Source organism: Seriola lalandi, unplaced genomic scaffold (genome assembly GCF_002814215.2).
Source record: "Seriola lalandi dorsalis isolate HSWRI2012SDOR001 ecotype SW California unplaced genomic scaffold, Sedor1 jcf7180002054219, whole genome shotgun sequence".
Taxonomy (NCBI): Eukaryota; Metazoa; Chordata; class Actinopteri; order Carangiformes; family Carangidae; genus Seriola; species Seriola lalandi.
Genome location: NW_019524772.1, coordinates 53,756 through 63,006, shown reverse-complemented (window position 1 = coordinate 63,006; position 9,251 = coordinate 53,756). Strand labels below are relative to the sequence as shown.

The following is a 9,251-nucleotide window of genomic DNA, read 5'->3' as shown; positions in this document are numbered from 1 at the left end:
CTCTACCATTTGAGCTAATTCCCCTGTAGCGTACTATCGGTTACTTGGTTTTCCGAGGTTCTTTCCAAGTACAGTTCATAGCGTATGATTGAGGAGGTACATTTGGGATAGAATCTGATCTTGCTGACATGTAAACATTGTGGACTAAAGAAAACTCTATACCGACGAGGATGGGATTAGAACCCACGCGTCCTCTGGTTAATAAGTTTCAGAGGAAAAGGCCGGTCGGCTGAGTACTCACTGCTTTGCACGTGATACCTCATCTTCAAGAATAGAGGTTTACAGGAGAATGTGGGCATCGATCCCACTACCTCTCGCATGCTAAGCGAGCGCTCTACCATTTGAGCTAATTCCCCTGCAGAGGACTGTAGCTCCTTGGTATTGCCAGCTTCTTTCCAAGTAGAGGTCATAGCGTATCAATGAGGAGGAACGTTTGGGATAGAATCTGACCTTGCTGACATGTAAACATGGTGGACGAAAGAAAATTGTATCCCGACAAGGATGGGATTCGAACCCACGCGTGCAGAGCACAATGGATTAGCAGTCCATCGCCTTAACCACTCGGCCACCTCGTCCTCTGATTGAGTTTTAGAGGAAAAAGGCCGTCTGCGTCATGAACTCAGGAGCATTTCCGGGTAAACGGCTCAGGTTTTTACGTAGGTGCAGGAACATTAGAGAGTTAAATTTAGCCCTTACGCCAAGTAAATCTAGTTTGTCAGACTAGAAGGCTTGTAGCGTTATTATGCTGACCTCATCAATTACAGAAGAATCACATCTCTAGCACCAAGAGAATTTTGGCACTAAAATAACAAAGTATCGCTTCTTGTTAAATCCCTACTTATTTGAGCTCAAATGGTGAAGCATTCTCCAGAAGACTTCAATATAGGTGCATTTCTTTTGGGGAAAGGAATGTAACGTGACCAGCATATTGATGCTGTTTGACATTCATAGGAAATGTCAAAACATTTGACGAAAAGGTAAGTTTTTACAGTACCATAAACCCCTGAGCAGTGTTAACGTGCGTGATGACCCTTCAAAACTGTTGATCTTTACCTCATACTGGACTTACATGATAGCATTTCATTGTCTCTCTGTTACCTGAGTACTCACTGCTTTGCACATGAAACCTCATCTTCAAGAATAGAGGCTTAATGGAGAATGTGGGCATCGATCCCACTACCTCTCGCATGCTAAGCGAGCGCTCTACCATTTGAGCTAATTCCCCTGTAGGGTACTGTCGGTTACTTGGTTTTCCGAGGTTCTTTCCAAGTACAGGTCATAGCGTATGAATGAGGAGGTACATTTGGGATAGAATCTGATCTTGCTGACATGTAAACATTGTGGACTAAAGAAAACTCTATCCCGGCGAGGATGGGATTCGAACCCAAGCGTCCTCTGGTTAATAAGTTTCAGAGGAAAAAGCCGGTCGGATGAGTACTCACACTGCTTTGCACATGATACCTCATCTTAAAGAATAGAGGTTTACTGGAGAATGTGGGCATCGATCCCACTACCTCTCACATGCTAAGCGAGCGCTCTACCATTTGAGCTAATTCCCCTGTAGAGTACTGTGACTCCTTGGTATTGCCAGCTTCTTTCCAAGTAGAGGTCATAGCGTATCAATGAGGAGGAACATTTGGGATAGAATCTGACCTTGCTGACATGTAAACATGGTGGACTAAAGAAAACTGTATCCCGACAAGGATGGGATTCGAACCCACGCGTGCAGAGCACAATGGATTAGCAGTCCATCGCCTTAACCACTCGGCCACCTCGTCCTCTGGTTATTAAGTTTCAAAGGAAAAAGCCGGTCCGGGTCATGAACTCAGGAGCATTTCCGGGTAAACGGCTCAGGTTTTTACGTAGGTGCAGGAACATTAGAGAGTTAAATTTTGCCCTTACGCCAAGTAAATTTAGTCTGTCAGACTAGAAGGCTTGTAGCGTTATTATGCTGCCCTCATCAGTTACAGAAGAATCACATCTCTAGCACCATGAGAATTTTGGCACTAAAATACCAAAGTATCGCTTCTTGTTAAATCCCTACTTATTTGAGCTCAAATGGTGAAGCATTCTCCAGAAGACTTCAATATAGGTGCATTTCTTTTGGGGAAAGGAATGTAACGTGACCAGTATATTTATGCTGTTTGACTCTCAATCGTCATAGGAAATGTCAAAATATTTGCTGAAATGATACATGTTTAAGTACTATAAAACCACGAGCAGTTTTAATGTGCCTGATGATGGTTCACAACCATTGATCTTTACCTCATATTGGATTTACAACATTTCATTGTCTCTCTGGTACCTGAGTACTCATTGCTTTGCACATGATACCTGATCTTCAAGAATAGAGGCTTATTGGAGAATGTGGGCATCGATCCCACTACCTCTCGCATGCTAAGCGAGCGCTCTACCATTTGAGCTAATTCCCCTGTAGAGCACTGTCACTCCTTGGTTTTACCAGATTCTTTCCAAGTACAGGTCACAGCGTATCAATGAGGAGGTACATTTGGGATAGAATCTGATTTTGCTGACATGGAAACATTGCAGACTAAAGAAAACTTTATCCCGACTGCCTGCTGTCGCATTAATGAATACAAATCAAAAATACTTTTTCTCCACCCTGAAAACCAAAGAGTAATCTTTAGTAAGCATTTCAACAACTGGCTTGAATCCTTCAGAATTTTATTAAACAGTAAAACTTTTTAATCATCATATTTTCTACATTAGGTATTATTACTGCTGAAACATTACATTTTATTCTACCTTGATATGGCTGCCTTTGGCACTGAAACACTATACAGTGATTGTGCTTGACAACATGGCAGCTAGCGCACAGATAGCATGTTGCTATTGCCACTCAGCAGATTTAAAACTGCTCGTTCCCCTTCATTTACCACTTCACAGGGCCCCTCTTGGAACCAATGATATCTGTTCTGTGTCTTTATGCACCTGAATCACTGACAATAAATCTGTTAACGTCACCACTTAAACATAAAACACAGAGTTATCACTCTATCAGGCTTTATTTTGATTCCTGCACTGCTGTGGCATGGCCATAAATCATATCTGCGTGGCATTGTGGCGGGGCTACAGCATAATCTACACACTGAAGTTCAGCAATACCAGAAGCTGCCATCACTGATGTGCACTGACAGTGTCTCCATGGCAACTATATAAATGTTTTTCCTTGCACACACATACACACACAGAGACTACCCTTCGCAGGCAACCATGCTGAAAAATGTGCTTCCATCTGGTGACAGGTCTGTATTCTGTGCTGCAGTCATCGCCACTGAGCACACTGTCACAACCGGTGATCTTCACCGTGCAGGTCTCTGCGCTCACACACAGCCGCTGGATTTATTTTCTCTGCCGCATCTACTGTTCCCACTCTAAACAAGTCTAATGTTGCTCCATTCACCTGATGCACGGCAGAGAAATGAGCCCGGCCTCGCCTTGTGAATGTTTCAGATTCCTGCAGATCTGCTCTCATCTTTCATGCATGACCGGCTCTGGAACTTACCTGGATCAGGGAAGACCCCCAGGCTTTGGCCTGAAATATGACACAACTACGCAGTAAATAAAGATGTATACACAATCCCACAGAGATGTGGACCACCGTACGTCTCATTCGTCACACAGTGACAGAGACACTCAGACATTTTTACCAGTCTAACAACAGAATTGTGTTGCCAAGAAAAAGAAAGCCTGTGTTTTCCAATCCAGCCTCATTGGTGGATTTAGATAGCAACATGTGGACAGCCACCCATGGCGGCATCTTGTTGGGGGGGTGGCGTGGTTGCTCAAAAATAAAAGTTGTTACATTTGCACGACCAGTTTTCCATCGACCATTTTCACATGACGTCATTGACATCATGTCATCGGGTGGGTCAGAGCGGGCACCCTTTCTAGTTTGTGCAGGCTTCTGCTGAGAAGGTCTCTTCTCATTCTCAGAGGTGGTGGTAGATGGGCCCGAAACACTTCTGATAGTAGGAACAAGCTGAAAATTCATAAATGATGCGGATTCAAAAACACATACGAAAATACAAAACAAATACAACAGAGGGAACGTGGTTGCAAATGAAAAACGTGCTGCAGGAAGACAAAACAAAATTAACAGCAAACACGCTGTAAAATACAGAAAGGATGCGACAACAAAAACACACAAAACCACTAAAACAAATGCAACAGAAAAAAGAGCTGCATATTCAGACAACACAACTGAAGTGCTGCAGGCCTGTAGGGGGAGCTAGACCTTGACCATGAGCTTGAGCTTTGACCTGAGAGGCCAGACAAGAGACAGTTGAGAAAGGAGACGGTTTTGCAGTTTATATATTTATATATAGATTAAGATTAAAAGATTAATCTAAAGTGTTCTGAACGTATGTTGGCGTCGGTTTCAGACTGGTCTGTAGTGTCGGTCCGGTCTTAATTGTGCTCATAGATTAGTTGAACGCAAGTAAGCAAAGTAAAGACTGACCAAGCCAAAAACGTCTAACTCAGGCCTAAGGTCAATGTTGCCATGGTAACAATCAATGACACCTGCACTGACCAGTATTACCCAATAACAAAAAAAAGGAAATCATGGCTTATAATTTGTGGTTTGCTGAAATTGTTATGGAGAGAGCAAAGAGAGGGGAGATTTTTATTTTTTTTTTGTTCCACGCTGAATTTCCAAAGTAAAACATCCTTGTAAGTGTTGAATTCTTCCAAAAGACTTTTTCTGCTGGGGTAAACAGAGCTGAGAGGTAAGATGCAGTTCCATCGGCCATTTTTTTTTTTTTTTTTGAAAATTCCCCCAAAATTCACCGCACTACAGTCCAGCTTAAGATAATGAAAAAACTAAACTGCTTTGTGCAACAAATAAACTGAAGTCTGACTATTTGTTATATCTAAGACACAGTCAGTCTATCTTTGTGAAACCTGACTCAGATATTGTTTGGGGCTCGTGCTTCTTGGGAGGACAGTCTCCAGTTTGCTTTGAAAAGTTTAAACAAAATAGGTTATGGCACATCACAACATTGAAAGACGTGCAGACTGTGTAAACTGGAAACACCGAACTCCCTGTGGGTTTGAATGTGATGAGGCTGCAGCAACACTGACCAGGGTGGGGAGCTGCAGGGATGAATGGATGGAAATAAAATGTGAGGTCGTGGGTGGGCCCTCTTATTTTCTCAGTACTTGTAACTCAGGATCTTCACACTGATCTAAACCACCTCATTTAGGGGTAAAACTGAGAGCAGTCATTTTTGACTTTCTCTCTATGGAAGCAGAGAATGATCATACTCCAAAATATTTTTTGTGACATAATGGGATAAAACGATTTTTTTTATCATCCCGAGATAATGAGATATTATCAGGAGAAATTGATTTTGACTGAACCTCATACGCTACGTCACAGATCCAGATATCAGTCCAGATAATCTGCATCTCTCGTGCATCATTCGTTAACCATGAAGACAACGAATTAAGTATTAAAAGACACAGTGTGATTTCTGCCGGAATTAGACCTTGATTAAAATATTCTCTGATGCGTTGTTCAATGCGTAGTCCGGACATTTTCAGTTTACAGCACTAGGAGTTAGCATCTATATCTGATCTCTGATTAACAAAGTAATTATAAGGAGAAAACAAGGCTCATTATCTCGAGATAACAGGATGCAAGTATGGCCTTCCGTATATCTCCGGTCGTCCCTGTTCTAACTGCTAAACTGCTTGTGTTTCTTGCTCTGAACTCATTTTAGCAACTTTCATTTCCACATCTCAGCAAATACTGTAGTGAGAACAGTGTTTTCATAACTAATGGATGCCAGCCCACACAAATAAGAACAGAGCTGTAATAAAACCAGAATTATCCTTTAAACCTGTTTGGTTAAACATGTCTGACACTGTGTCCCTAGTTTCCTTTAAAGTCCATTCCGCAGTTATTGCACTCCACGTGCGGCAAAAGCAGTTGGTTAATTATTCATTTCCAAGGGTATAAGTGTGTATCTAAGGCCATTTAAGAGATCATCTGAAGACAAATGTGAAACGAGCAGGAATCAGACATAATGACCCTAATATCCCTGATTATAGGAAGTGCTATTTCCCCCTCTGAGGCCCCTCAAATCATTTGAATTCATACGTCATTAATCAGTCTGGCCCGAGACTTGCGCTGCGAAATGTTCAAAAAGCTCCTATTAATCAAGTGCTATTATAAGCCCTGACAGGTGCCCACCTGCTGCAGCATACCTCACATCTCCTTCCTAACACTCATTAAACAATGTTGTACGATCAACTGCAGGGAGCGGGTCATCAGAGGTCAGTTTATCAGCTTTCAGTTCCGGACTCTTGGCAGTAACAGAAATCCCCAGGGTGAGTTAGGAAAGCAAGTGGAAGAGTAGATTCTCAGGTTGGTGCATATTTCCATGTGCATCATGCATCTGTTATACAAACTCGTGGTTCTACATTTACACAGATGTTGTCACTTTTCAAGCCAGAGGTGCATCAGGTGTTCACACTGGACTGGAATTTACAGGGGACGTCATGATTTACGAACACAATGTCTCTAAAGCTACAATATGCATCAGCTTTTCTTAAGAACATTATCATTATCATTAGCGGTTTGATAATTTGACACTTGCTTTGTCCAGAGCTTTCAATTGCATGGTCAGGTTTTCATCAGCAGAGTCTGCTCAGTGAGGTCACTGATCCTGCTTTAACACTTGAATTTGATCAATAAAGTCCTATTTCATCAAATCCTTTCACATCTCAACTATCACAATTCTAAGCAACTAGAGACAAACCTTTTATTTTTACTCTACATAGATCATAAACATTTTGATGTAAAATTAGTCACTGAAATCAGTTGAGAAATATAAATATTATACAGTTTCTTATCCAGAAAAACCACAGCTCCTCTGTTTATTCATATTTGTTTACTGGGCAGTCTAGCCTGGTCAGATATGGCTGTGAGGTTGACATATGATCCAGCAGCCAACGTATATGGTGCAAGCTTGCAGAAAATGTCCAACTTGCAGGTGGGCGAAATGCAAATGAGAAAAGTGTGTTTTAGGTTTTAGGTACTCTTTAATGGGATAAAGTGGAAGAACTGGTAAAATGTGGGAGGTAAATAGGGGGCAGCATTTCGCCTCTCTGCCTCTTCAGTCCCGTCTCTCCATCCCCCCTGTGCAATAGTGGGACTGGCCATTAAACATCCTGTCATTCAGGGTCTGCATGAGCGTGCGCATGTTTTGTGACTGAGCCCACCAGCCTATGTTATTCTGTAGTTTGCTGAAGGTCTCAGAGGTTCTGATGTTGTACTGGACTGTGTTACACTCACACAGTCTTTATAATAGCTGCAGCTGCAGCATTTAAATAAACGTGTAAATGTTTGTAACCTCTTTGCAAACAACACAAGGTACGGACTAGACAGCTGCTACTGCCCAAAATAATCTGCTACATGATGTGTTGTGCATTTTAATAATCAGTAGATATTGCAGATAGACATTTAGCTGCAGAGACTCATTCAAAATCAACAAGACCTGACGATCAAATATGTATGGCAGTTAAGTTGTGCATCACTGTCTGTTGTCCGAGCTCCTACAGACAGTCAGCAGACAGCAGCTGTGTCCAGGCTGTTGCTGTTGGAGGAGAAATGTATAGCACAGCTGTTCAAAGAGGGACATTTGTAATTTTGTCTCTATGGAGCGTTTTCATGAAAGTTTACATTTTGAAACTCCATTTTGGCCACCACTCTTTGTCAATGATATTGTATGAAGATTAGTCATAGTTAATGATTAATGATGTCAGTGTTCTCATGGTAATAAAGGTTGTCAACACCAGTTGTCAGTCTGGTCCATTCATTAATTTCTGACTGCTTAAGGCTGAGATAACTAGCATCTGTAAAGCACTGAAGAAGTGGCAATAAAACATACACTGTAAATAAAGACGGATGTAGCCTCTGTGATGTCACCCACAGGTTTCTGAGGAGTAGTTTTGAAGCTCAGAGTGAGCTGCTCCACCGTCGCCATCTTGGCAGTGTCTGACTCTGCCCTAACTCCCAGCTGATCAAAAAATTGACAAAAAGGAAGGGCGTGTGAGGAGCTGAGACTTCATACATGCCGGTTTGTGGCTAGCATATGCTAACCTACCTGCCAATCAAATCGGCCACTCCCTTAATTATTCATATATTATAATTATATTATATTCATATTTATTAAGAAGCCTTAATAAAATGTAAACAGGTGAGTAAAATAAACATTTGTCATGAAGGAGTAATGTAACTATAGAAACCAAAACTGTTTCTGTACCAGGCTGTAAACATGTTGATTTCACCTTTAAAGTTGGACATTTTAACATGGGAGTCTATGGGGATTGACTCATGGTTGGAGCCAGACTCTAGTGGTCATTAGAGGAACTGCTGGTTTTGGTTCTTCAGGGTTGGTTCCATTTTTCAGCCCCGGATGTTGATGCTTGGAGTAAAACATCACTAGAGGCCTTTGTGTTTTTACCGTCCATCACTGTTGATCTTCCCTTTCACCATAAAAGCCACAATTTATATTCACTTAGATGTCATTAAAAGGGGATTGATGTTCACACATCTCATTTCTCCATCTGCTGCTATTAGGGATGTACTGGAAGTCACATAAAGTAGCTACAAGCTAATTCAGAATAGTCAGTGAACGCCTCCTCCACAATCATAATTCATGAACATCCCGCCACTGCAGTGGCTTAACACTCAGTTCCAGCTACAGCATACATGCTCCACATCCTGCAGATTGAGGTTTCAGTGTCCTGTCCTCGGGGAGCAAGCAGGCATTGTTATGCTTGTTGTCTCTCATAGAGGAGGCGAAACTACCTGAGGAGCCCCTGATCATGTTTGTAGACTCTACTGGAGCTCAGCTGGCTCCTCACACAAAGCCATAATATCTGTTTGTTTTTCACAGTTAATGGGAAATTGATAAAAACAAACAAACAACCAAAACATGTGTGACAAACAACAGTTTATGATTCTTGTTCAGCAGGATAATCTTCACTAATGAACAGTTCTTTTATGATTGTTGAAGCCTAAATACAATCAGCAGAATAATTGACGTGATGACGTTTAACGTCCCCGACAACCTCTGTGGTCTCATTTAGGCACTTACTGGCAACCGGCCCTTTTTAAATCCTTGTACTGGTGTGTAATTACTGTAACAGACTTGATGTTCACAGGGAGGCTAAACAAACAGTTGCAGGTACCTCACACTGACAGAGTTTGAGCTGCT

General features: G+C 41.8%; 5 non-coding genes across 5 annotated transcripts; all 5 read right to left on the bottom strand.

Annotated features, from left to right (window-relative positions):
- Positions 1–283: 283 nt before the first annotated feature.
- On the bottom strand, positions 284–356 carry trnaa-agc (transfer RNA alanine (anticodon AGC)). The gene has a single exon. It is a non-coding gene; the product is annotated as a tRNA-Ala (tRNA).
- Positions 357–493: 137 nt separating this feature from the next.
- Positions 494–575, bottom strand: trnas-gcu (transfer RNA serine (anticodon GCU)). The gene has a single exon. It is a non-coding gene; the product is annotated as a tRNA-Ser (tRNA).
- A 577-nt stretch (positions 576–1,152) lies between these two features.
- On the bottom strand, positions 1,153–1,225 carry trnaa-agc (transfer RNA alanine (anticodon AGC)). The gene has a single exon. It is a non-coding gene; the product is annotated as a tRNA-Ala (tRNA).
- A 471-nt stretch (positions 1,226–1,696) lies between these two features.
- On the bottom strand, positions 1,697–1,778 carry trnas-gcu (transfer RNA serine (anticodon GCU)). The gene has a single exon. It is a non-coding gene; the product is annotated as a tRNA-Ser (tRNA).
- Positions 1,779–2,359: 581 nt separating this feature from the next.
- trnaa-agc (transfer RNA alanine (anticodon AGC)) lies at positions 2,360–2,432 on the bottom strand. The gene has a single exon. It is a non-coding gene; the product is annotated as a tRNA-Ala (tRNA).
- Positions 2,433–9,251: the final 6,819 nt, after the last annotated feature.